The 11669-nt window shown below is 44.4% G+C and overlaps 2 long non-coding RNA genes across 43 annotated transcripts; one reads left to right on the plus strand and one right to left on the minus strand.

Annotated features, from left to right (window-relative positions):
* Positions 1 to 2782: 2782 nt before the first annotated feature.
* LOC127002911 (uncharacterized) lies at positions 2783 to 3905 on the minus strand. 38 transcript variants are annotated; one of them, XR_007756684.1, is made up of 7 exons: positions 3757 to 3897; positions 3631 to 3693; positions 3505 to 3567; positions 3316 to 3378; positions 3127 to 3189; positions 3000 to 3063; positions 2783 to 2931 (listed from the first exon to the last, which is right to left on the minus strand). It is a non-coding gene; the product is annotated as an uncharacterized LOC127002911 (long non-coding RNA). The 38 variants fall into 38 exon arrangements; XR_007756681.1 differs by lacking the exon at positions 3127 to 3189 and adding an exon at positions 3190 to 3252; XR_007756672.1 differs by having other exon boundaries at positions 3442 to 3567.
* LOC127002913 (uncharacterized) lies at positions 2850 to 4429 on the plus strand. Of its 5 annotated transcripts, none has more exons than XR_007756702.1 (4): positions 2850 to 2967; positions 3225 to 3350; positions 3414 to 3602; positions 3666 to 4429. It is a non-coding gene; the product is annotated as an uncharacterized LOC127002913 (long non-coding RNA). The 5 variants fall into 5 exon arrangements; XR_007756701.1 differs by having other exon boundaries at positions 3414 to 3539; positions 3729 to 4429; XR_007756700.1 differs by having other exon boundaries at positions 3414 to 3539; positions 3792 to 4429.
* Positions 4430 to 11669: the final 7240 nt, after the last annotated feature.

The raw sequence follows: 11669 nt of genomic DNA on the forward strand, positions 1-11669 counted from the left end.
AACTATACCCGTGTAATGGGTTGCGTGTTCCTACACTAAGTACGCTACACTTGGTGATGTTAAAATACATCTGCCATTTCTCTGACCAAGCTGACAGTTTGTTGAGATCCTCCTGCAGTGCTCTAGCATCCTCCCCTGCCCTAATAGTGCGTCCTAATTTGGTGTCATCTGCAAATTTACCTATGTCACTAGTTATCCCATTGTCTATGTCATTGATGTAGATAATGAATAGAAGCGGGCCTAAAACTGAACCTTGAGGAACCCCACTGGTAACATTACTCCATTCGGATTTTTTACCGTTAATGGTAACCCTCTGTTTCCTGTCGCTAATCCACGCCTTAATCCAGTCAAATACCTTCCCTCTTATCCCATGAGCCCTGACTTTATTTAACAGTCTCTGGTGAGATACCTTATCGAAGGCCTTACTAAAATCAAGATAAACTACATCATAGCTCTCATGGTTGATGGAATGAAGGGTAGAGGGAAGGGGGAGACAGGGAAGGAGAGATTAAGGAGAGAGAGGAGGATATAGAGGGAGGAATAGTATGAGGTTGATGAAATGAAGGGCCGAGGGAAGGGGGCGGAAGGGAAGGAAGAGAGAAGGGCAGGAGAGAGAGAGGAGAGGGAGGAGGAGAGTGTCATGGTAATAATAATGTATTGAGTATACGGTGGCGGAGTGGTCAGCGTGCAGGCGTGTTGACCCCGTGGACCTAGGTTCGAGTCCCACCAAAACATACTGATCTTTCCACCATCGCCGAGTGGTGGAAGATTACCCACATGCTGCCCAGACCTTCACTCAACCCTATCTTCAGCGACTCCGGTCAAGAGGAGCACCGGGGGGCAGCATGGGCCAGGCAAGAGTCACACATCACGGCATCCACTATAAAAAAAATTCGCCCGCGCCACTATCGAGCTGGGGCCGTCCAAGAGGCACCTTCAGAGACCCTACCGGCGCTATAGGCAACACATAAATAATAAAAAAGAGCATAAGAAGAAGGGGGTTGCAGGAGGGAGGGGTGTGTGTGTAGGTGGATCAAATACAATTGTATTTGTATTTGAATTGTATTTAAATACAGTTTTAATGTATTTGTATTTGTATTTTGGCACCCAGAAAAAGTATTTTGTATTTGTATTTGTATTTTGGCACCCAGAAGAAAGTATTTTGTATTTGTATTTGTATTTTGGCACCCAGAAAAAAAGTATTTTGTATTTGTATTTATATTTCGAGTCAAAACCATTTGAGGAGGATAAATACTGTTAAGGAAATAGAAAAAGAAATAATGTTAAGCCGCGTTAAGGCGGAGGAGGAAACAGATTAAGGTTGAAGGCGAAGGAGTAAAGGATTAACGTCAGATCACGGGGAAAGCGGAGTAAGGAGAACATTAAGGTTGAAGGCGGAGGAGGAAAAAAATTAAGGGTGGGGAGTAAGGAGGAAATTAACCTCAGGTCACATGGAGGAGGAGTAGGAGAGGATTTAGGGAGTTACTGAGGGATGGGTGGCTCGGAAGAAGGATCCGCCCGCAAAAATGTGTGACGTCACGGAAATGGGAGGCATAGGGGATGAGATGTGAGTGAAGACGACGAGAGAGACAGTAAACCGATCTACTGCTTTAACTTGGCATATGCACGACAGTCACCTATCAAAAAGAGGTTGCATCCATTTCTTGAGAGGACTGATGTCATTGCCGCAGCTGTCATGGGCCCCAGGTTTAAGCTGGCATGGATGCCATGTAAGAAAATGCAAAAGGAAAAGGTTTCCAAGATTGTGGACCAAATTATTTCCGAGTCAACTCAGTCGACCTTGAAGAAGAAAACATTTCAAGAGAGTGAGCCTTTCGTCTTTTCGGCTGGCATGAGTGCAACACGACCTCGTCTTTTTGCCTACATGCCTCCAGCTGGGCAAATGATGGCAAGTGCATCAACAAATGACCCTGCAGTGGTGAAGGCAGAACTTGAAACGTACCTAGAAGAAGGTGTTTTGCCTTTTGATGTCAATCCACTGAGGTACTGGCGTGATGCAAAAAGCTTCAAAAATTTGAAGCACTTTGCCAAGAATATTCTAGGGTGCTGTGCAACAACATGGACGCCCCGGGAAGCATGTCACATCCACGAACATAAAAAAAAAGTCCCCGCAGAGAAATTAAACAGCTGTCGTGATGATAACAGAAAAAGAGCAAAGGGCGGGAGGCGAGGGGGATGAAAGGGATGGAGGGAGATGAAGAGGAGGGAGAATGGAAAGGAAAGGGGGCTGATGAAGAAGTTTGAAAGAAATATATGTATAGAGAGCAAGGATGAAAGAAAGGGAGAAATAGAATGAAATAAAGGAGAGAAAAATAGAGGAACAGACGACTAAAGAGAAGTGGCAGCCCAATACAAATGTTAGGAAACTTTAGTGGGCCGTCCTCGTGAGTCAACACGCTCACTGGTGTTCTCCCTCAGCAGGTGTGTGAATGCAATGTACCTAAAAGACGTTAATTGGTGAACCAATTCTTACTATGTAAAATCAATCAATCAGTCAATCAGAGAAAAAAAATGTAATTAAAAAGGAAAATTGGAAGTAAGAAAGAAAAGGGAAAAGGATGCTGCGCCGGAAGCCGCGGCGAGGATTCCTTATGATGCTTGTGCGCGTCCCCGAGGCCCATCGGTCCTTCATCCAAGAACCGATAAACGCGGTGACCGGCGCCTTCACGGCATTTATGATTAATTTTATAATCCAGTCTGGTAGTTTTAAGAAGCGAGTTCTTGCATCCGCCCTATTCGAATCGGCGGGGCGGTGGAGCGCCAGTGAGCCCAAGGTCTCCCTGGCGAGCATGGCAGGACTGGAGGGCTCCCGGCAGGGCGCCTCGGCGTCCATCGGGACCCCGACGGAGGTGCCGGAGATCTTTCGGCTACAACGCAGGTGGGGCTCGTTAGCCGTGGTAGGCAATCTGCCTAGGAGAGCAAACTCCGAACAATAAACCCGGGCAAGTTGGGCTCGTGAGCCGTCATAGGTAATACACCTAGGAGAGCAAACTCCGAACAATAAACCCGGGCAGGTGGAGGTCGTTAGCGAAAGCAGTTCACCTAGGAGAGCAAACTCCGATAACAAACCCGGGCAGGTGGAGGTCGTTAGCGAAAGCAATTCACCTAGGAGAGCAAACTCCGATAACAAACCCGGGCAGGTGGAGGTCGTTAGCGTGAGCAGTTCACCTAGGAGAGCAAACTCCGATTACAAACCCGGGCAGGTGGAGGTCGTTAGCGAAAGCAATTCACCTAGGAGAGCAAACTCCGATAACAAACCCGGGCAGGTGGAGGTCGTTAGCGAAAGCAGTTCACCTAGGAGAGCAAACTCCGATAACAAACCCGGGCAGGTGGAGGTCGTTAGCGTGAGCAGTTCACCTAGGAGAGCAAACTCCGATTACAAACCCGGGCAGGTGGAGGTCGTTAGCGAAAGCAGTTCACCTAGGAGAGCAAACTCCGATAACAAACCCGGGCAGGTGGAGGTCGTTAGCGAAAGCAGTTCACCTAGGAGAGCAAACTCCGATAACAAACCCGGGCAGGTGGAGGTCGTTAGCGAAAGCAGTTCACCTAGGAGAGCAAACTCCGATTACAAACCCGGGCAGGTGGAGGTCGTTAGCGAAAGCAATTCACCTAGGAGAGCAAACTCCGATAACAAACCCGGGCAGGTGGAGGTCGTTAGCGAAAGCAATTCACCTAGGAGAGCAAACTCCGATTACAAACCCGGGCAGGTGGAGCTCGTTAGCGAAAGCAGTTCACCTAGGAGAGCAAACTCCGATTACAAACCCGGGCAGGTGGAGCTCGTTAGCGAAAGCAGTTCACCTAGGAGAGCAAACTCCGAACAATAAACCCGGGCAGGTTGGGCTCGTGAGCCGTCATAGGTAATACACCTAGGAGAGCAAACTCCGAACAATAAACCCGGGCAGGTGGAGCTCGTCAGCCGTGGTAGGCAGTCTGCCTAGGAGAGCAAACTCCGAACAATAAACCGGGGCTTGTGGTGCTCGTTAGATGTCGTAGACAATCCACGTGATGGGAACACCAAAGAAAAGGAAAATAAAAAGGAACACCAGAAAAAGGAAAATATAGTAACAAAACATCAAGAAAATAAAATAAAAAACACAGATCATCCACCTTCAGGCCCTAACATCTCCAAAATTATGGGTGAGTCTTTTCTGGGGAGAAAGAGGCTCATCCAGACCAAAGAACATCAAAAAGGGATGATATAGAAAGGAACACCAAAAAAATGGGAAAAAGAGAAAAAAAACATCGCAAAAGAAAAGTAACAACAATAACAGAACAACGTCAAGAAAAGTAACATACAAAGAAACATCATCCACCATTCGGCCCCAAACTAACATCACCAAAATTATGGGTGGGTCTTTTCTGGGGAGAAAGAGGCTCACCCAGACCAACGAAGAACATCAAAGAGGGATGATATAGAAAAGAACATAAAAAATAAGGGAAACAAGAGCAAAGAAACATCGCAAAAGAAAAGTAACAACAATAACAGAACAACATCAAGAAAAGTAACATACAAAGAAACATCATCCACCATTCGGCCCCAAACTAACATCACCAAAATTATGGGTGGGTCTCTTCTGGGAGGAAAGCGGCTCACCCAGACCAACGAAGAACATCAACAAGAGGATGATATGAAATAAAAGAACATTAAAAAACACGAAGAAAAGAAATAAGAAAAAGAACAGAAAAAAACATCAGAAAAGAAAAACAAGAAGAAAAACACATCAAGAGAAGAAAAATATAAGAAACATCATCCACCATTCGGCCCCTAACTAACATCACCAAAATTATGGGTGGGTCTCTTCTGGGAGGAAAGCGGCTCACCCAGACCAACGAACATCAACAAGAGGATGATATGAAATAAAGAACATCAAAAAGAAAAACAACAGCAAGAAAACAAAGAAAAAGATAAAGAAAAGAAAAGGAAAAAGAAACAAAAAGAAAAAGAAAACACCAAAATAAAATAAAACAAAAACAAAAAAATAATCCAAAAAAATAAATAAATAAACAAATACAGAATAAAGTAAAATTAACGAACTAACTAACTAATTCAAACTGTCTAACTATTAAACTACCTATCTAACTACCTGTCTAACTAAGGGTACTATACAAGGGTACTATTGGACTACCTATTAACTAACTAACTATCAAATCATCTAACGATCGAACATGTATTTGTCTGACTCTTTATCTAATTTTCTGCATGGCTATCTATCATTACGTTTATCTATCTATCTTTTTTTTTCTTTTTGCAGTTAAGGAAGCAGCTCAAGGGCAAAAGTAGATAAATAAATAAAAAATCCGCATAAATCAAAATAAGTTCTATCTCTATATCTTTTATTTGTTTATTTGTTTATCTTATTTGTTCATCTTATTTATTTGTTTACTTATCTAGTCCGTCATCAGTCATGGTCAGTTCTACCTACACGTTTTCCTGCCACAATTTTTCTTTTCATTGTGTAGTCCTTAGTTCCGGTCCGACCTTGAGGTGGAAGGGAAGGACGGGGGCAGGGAGGCAAGAAGAGGGAGAGGAGAGGAGGGGGGGGGGTAGGACAGAGTAATAGGAAGAATTTGGATTATAATGGTTCCCCCCCCTCCCCTTCTGCAGCCAAAAAATAAAACGAAGAAAAGCGTCAAGTTAAAAAAATAATAATAAATGGTAGCTAACAAAATATCGATGAGGTAAAGACTTGGCAGTTTTCTTTTCTTTCTTTTTTTTTTCAACACAGAAGACAGAAAGCTCAAGGGCCAAAATAAGAGGATACAGAAAAAAAAAAGATCGCTACGTCGCTGCTCCCCAATCTTTATCCTTTTGATTATCTGTGTCTTGAATGTGGCAGAGTAAGAGACTTTGTATAACTACTGATATTTGTACTCTTCCGGGTATACCCCATTCACGGTGCTCAATAATGATGATAACAGTATAGCAGCAAGTAGTACGCAGTAGCTAGCGAGGCGGTGCCTTTTAGCACTTCAGTTTCCGTCACAACCTTACGGCACATTTCTTAAACTTCGTCGAGCGTTTAAAACTCATTCTCCGCTCTCTATTGTTACGTACTTTACAGAGAGAGAGAGAGAGAGAGAGAGAGAGAGAGAGAGAGAGAGAGAGAGAGAGAGAGAGAGAGAGAGAGAGAGAGAGAGAGAGAGAGAGAGAGAGAGAGAGAGAGAGAGAGAGAGAGAGAGAGAGAGGAGGGGTGGGAATACGCGTTTCAGTCCTGATTAAGTGTGTGTGTGTGTGTGTGTGTGTGTGTGTGTGTGTGTGTGTGTGTGTGTGTGTGTCCTTGAAAAAAACCTGAACCTTTTTTTTTCAGTCAAGTTCAGCCTTAACACAGAGGCGGCCATTTCGATGACTACGCAGCAGACGTTGAAGAAAAAAAAAAGAACCAAAACAGAGAATAACTGACGACCAGTTTCAGTGATCACTTGACTCGGGACTCCAAGCGCTGCAGGACCTGGGCGGGGGAGAGAGAGAGAGAGAGAGAGAGAGAGAGAGAGAGAGAGAGAGAGAGAGAGAGAGAGAGAGAGAGAGAGAGAGAGAGAGAGAGAGAGAGAGAGAGAGAGAGAGTATATGTGTGTTAACCATTGCACTTCGCCATGACACCAAAGGAAGAAAACTGAGGGTAAAGTTAAAGGCGGTGCATACGCTATTCTTCTCACGCTATCTTCTCACGTGGTTGGCTGCTCTTTCGGCCACCTCTTCGGACTCTTTACAGGAGAAGCGAGTAGCGGGCTTTTTTTTATTGTTGTTTCCTTTTTGTGTGCCCTTGTGCTGTCTCCTTTGCTGTAAAAAAAAATAGCTGTGTGTGGCTGCGGTAGGTACTCATCTCCGCACCGCTGACCCTTTGAGCTTGTGGTGGGCAAGAACCTGTTAGTTACCTGCACCACCTGAGAGGGTGTTTAGTAAGGCCGGCAATTTTTACACTCCTAAGCGAGGAAAATTCGGCCCGGAAACCTTCCGGGCATAAATGATGATGAAATGCAATTATGATGTGAAGTGTAAACTTGTGAAAAAAGTATCTTTATATTTTTCGTATAATTTCAGGAGTATTTTTATTTGTATCTTTGAAATCTGGAATAGGAGTATTTTTATTTTTATTTGTGTTTTTAGATTCAGGAATAGAAGTATTTGTATTTGTGTTTGTATTTTTGGAATCACGAACAAAAGTATTTGTATTTGTATTTGACTTATAAAAAAATCAGTATTTGATCCAACCCTGGTGTGTAGGAGCTGTGATAGGGGGCGTGTGGGAGTGAGGGGCTGAAAGAAGGGGGGGAAAGGGGGCGTGGTGTCCTGGGGGAGGGGTTAGACACGGGGCACATGCAGGAACTCACACGGGGTAATATATCATCGGGTTATGGCGGGGCACGGGCTTATGGGGATTATGGGGCCTGTCTACCATGCCCCAGAACATCCAGGCCCCAGTTCGAATCCCTGCCAGCCACCTGTGTGTGTGTGTGTGTGTGTGTGTGTGTCTGTGTGTGTGTGTGTGTGTGTGTGTGTGTGTGTGTGTGTGTGTGTGTGTGTGTGTGTGTGTGTGTGTGTGTGTGTGTGTGTGTGTTTATATCCTGTAATGTTGCAACCTTCTGTCTCTTTAATCTCTCTCTCTCTCTCTCTCTCTAATTATTTCTCTCCATAATTTCATTTTCATTTTTTCTTTTCCTTTTTTTTCTTCTCTTCCTTTTTCTTCCATTTCATTTCTTTTTTTTCTTTTGTTTTCCTTTCCTTTACTTTCCCTTCCTTTTCCTTTCGTGCCCTTCCCTTCCCTTTCGTTCCCTTCCCTTCCCTTCCTATTCCCTTCCTTTCCTTTCCATTCTATTCCATTTCCTTCTCTTTCCTTTCCCTTCCCTTCCCTTTCGTGCCCTTCCCTTCCTATTCCCTTCCCTTCCTTTCCATTCTATTCCATTTCCTTCTCTTTCCTTTCCCTTCCCTTCCCTTCCAACCCCTTAACCTTCTCTCCCTTAATCTCCCTTCTTTCTAACTGACCCTCCCTACCTATCCCCACCTCCCTTTCCTTCTCCTCTCTCCCCTATACCCTCTCCCCCCTTCCCTCCTTCCCCTCCCCACGCCCTCACTCTAACACAATGACGCCCATCCCCCCAGCTTTGTCGCTATGCTTGTTTATCGATGCACGGATTACGCCGAGCTGACACTGGGCGGAAGATTTGTGGCTGACCGGGCTTTGGGTGCATGGGAAACGTTGCATAGTACACGCTTGGGGGGAGGGAGGGCAGCGAGGGGTGACTGGGGATGGAATTGACGGAGGGTGTGAGGTATTGGAAAGCAGCGTCCTGTGAATGGGGTTTTATAGGTTGGATTGTTTACATTTAAGTTTTGGAAGCTTATGTTGTAAAAGTCGTCAGATTGCGGGAACAAGAGAGAAATAAAGGAATGACGGAGGGCGTGAGGTATTGGAAAGCAGCGTCCTGTGAATGGGGTTTTATAAGTTGGATTGTTTACATTTGGGTTTTGGAAGCTTGTGTTGTAAAAGTTGTAAGATTGCGGGGAATAGAATGACGGAAAGCGTGAAGCATGATATTTTAATGTGATGTGAATGGGATGGGCTGTGGGTGGGTTGAGGGCAGCAAGGCGTGACTGGGGATGCAAATAACGGAGAGCGTGAAGTTCGATATGAATGGAGTTTGATATGAATGGGGTTTAAGCTGAGGTTTGTTTACGTCCGGGGTTTGGGATGCACCTCTACAATACGAGTTTAATGGCACAGAACACCAAAAACGGCACCATATTAAGGGGATCATTTAAGGACACAGAACACTGAAAACAGCACCATATTAAGGGGATCATTTAAGGACACAGAACACTGAAAACAGCATCATATTAAGGGGATCATTTAAGGACACAGAACACTAAAAACAGCACCATATTAAGGGGATCATTTAAGGACACGGAACACTGAAAACAGCACCATATTAAGGGGATCATTTAAGGACACAGAACACTAAAAACAGCATCATATTAAGGGGATCATTTAAGGACACAGAACACTGAAAACAGCACCATATTAAGGGGATCATTTAAGGACACAGAACACTGAAAACAGCATCATATTAAGGGGATCATTTAAGGACACAGAACACTAAAAACAGCATCATATTAAGGGGATCATTTAAGGACACAGAACACTGAAAACAGCACCATATTAAGGGGATCATTTAAGGACACAGAACACTGAAAACAGCATCATATTAAGGGGATCATTTAAGGACACAGAACACTAAAAACAGCACCATATTAAGGGGATCATTTAAGGACACAGAACACTGAAAACAGCACCATATTAAGGGGATCATTTAAGGACACAGAACACTGAAAACAGCATCATATTAAGGGGATCATTTAAGGACACAGAACACTGAAAACAGCATCATATTAAGGGGATCATTTAAGGACACAGAACACTGAAAACAGCACCATATTAAGGGGATCATTTAAGGACACAGAACACCAAAAACAGCATCACATTAAGGGGATCATTTAAGGACACAGAACACTAAAAACAGCATCACATTAAGGGGATCATTTAAGGACACAGAACACCAAAAACAGCATCACATTAAGGGGATCATTTAAGGAAACAGAACACTAAAAACAGCATCACATTAAGGGGATCATTTAAGGACACAGAACACTAAAAACAGCATCACATTAAGGGGATCATTTAAGGACACAGAACACTAAAAACAGCATCATATTAAGGGGATCATTTAAGGACACAGAACACTAAAAACAGCACCATATTAAGGGGATCATTTAAGGACACAGAACACTAAAAACAGCACCATATTAAGGGGATCATTTAAGGACACAGAACACCAAAAACAGCACCATATTAAGGGGATCATTTAAGGACACAGAACACTAAAAACAGCATCATATTAAGGGGATCATTTAAGAACACAGAACACTAAAAACAGCAGTATATTAAGGGGATCTTTTAAGGACACAGAACACTATAAACAGCACCATATTAAGGGGATCATTTTAAGGGGCGCGGAGGCTGGGTGGTCTGTGTGCGGGCCCTCTTCTTCAAGCTAACCATTTTCAGTCATCAACCCACATGCTGTCCTGAGGATCACCTCTCAACCCGGACTCTAGATTCTTTCTAAAAAGGATCAAAGATGAGCCCCTTGGGGCAAAATTAGCCAAGCAGGATGGCGCCACTATAAACACTTGCCTGCGCCATAACGGGCTGGGGCTGACCACTAGGCCCCAACAAGAAAGCCTACCGGCGCCACAGGAGGAACGAAAAAAAGAAAAAGAAGGAGACAGGGGCCACTGAAACGGAAACAGAATGGACAAGACAGTAAGGAGACAGAGACAGGACAGCTTAAGACAGGAGAACACAAGAGAAAGAGAAGGTATAGAGACATAGACAGACAGACAGAAACAGAGACAGAGAACAGCTTAAGACAGGGGGAGATAGACACCAGATGAACGAGATAGAGAGACATAGACGGAAGATGAGACGGAAAACAGAAGGGACAGAGACAGACACAAAAACATAGACAGAATCCATTATGAGACAGGAGGAGACAGACACTAGACGAACAAGACAGAGAGAGACCAAGAGATAGAGACAGAGAACAGCGAGACATAGAAAGACATAGACAGAGAATGAGACGGAAAACAAAAGAGAGAGAGAGAGAGAGAGAGAGAGAGAGAGAGAGAGAGAGAGAGAGAGAGAGAGAGAGAGAGAGAGAGAGAGAGAGAGAGAGAGAGAGAGAGAGAGAGAGAGAGAGAGAGAGAGAGAGAGAGAGAGAGAGAGAGAGAGAGAGAGAGAGAGAGAGAGAGAGAGAGAGAGAGAGAGAGAGAGAGAGAGAGAGAGAGAGAGAGAGAGAGAGAGAGAGAGAGAGAGAGAGAGAGAGAGAGAGAGAGAGAGAGAGAGAGAGAGAGAGAGAGAGAGAGAGAGAGAGAGAGAGAGAGAGAGAGAGAGAGAGAGAGAGAGAGAGAGAGAGAGAGAGAGAGAGAGAGAGAGAGAGAGAGAGAGAGAGAGAGAGAGAGAGAGAGAGAGAGAGAGAGAGAGAGAGAGAGAGAGAGAGAGAGAGAGAGAGAGAGAGAGATAGTTTAAGGCCCCAGAGATCACCTAACCTGGTTCGCTCATCTTCGCAGCTAACGAGGCTTGGCAGGGCAGGACGAGGCTAAGTATGGCTATGTATCGCTGCGTGTTATCGGCCCGGAGGAGATTGGCAATTATTATGATCTACGGCAGCAGCGGGGCCAGCCAGCTTCCTCTTCCTCTTCCTCTTCCTGTTTGTCTATCTCTTCTTCTTCTTCTTCGTGTTCGTGTTTGTCTTCTTTCTCTTCCTCCTCCTCTTTCTGTTTCTCCTCCTCCTCCTCTTCATCTTCTTCCTCCTCTTCGTTTTCATCTTCTTCTCCTTCTTCGTTTTCGTCTTCCGTTTCCTCTTCATCATACTCTTCCTCTTCTCCCTCTTCCTCCTCCTCCTTTTCCTCTTCCTCCTCTATACTAGACTAAGGAGACACACACACACACACACACACACACACACACACACACACACACACACACACACACACACACACGCACACACACACACACTACCCCCCCCCCACACACACAGGAAAATAACTTCAGCTTTCAGAAACACTTAAAAAACCACAAAAATATTCACAA

Source organism: Eriocheir sinensis, chromosome 24 (genome assembly GCF_024679095.1).
Source record: "Eriocheir sinensis breed Jianghai 21 chromosome 24, ASM2467909v1, whole genome shotgun sequence".
Classification (NCBI taxonomy): Eukaryota; Metazoa; Arthropoda; class Malacostraca; order Decapoda; family Varunidae; genus Eriocheir; species Eriocheir sinensis.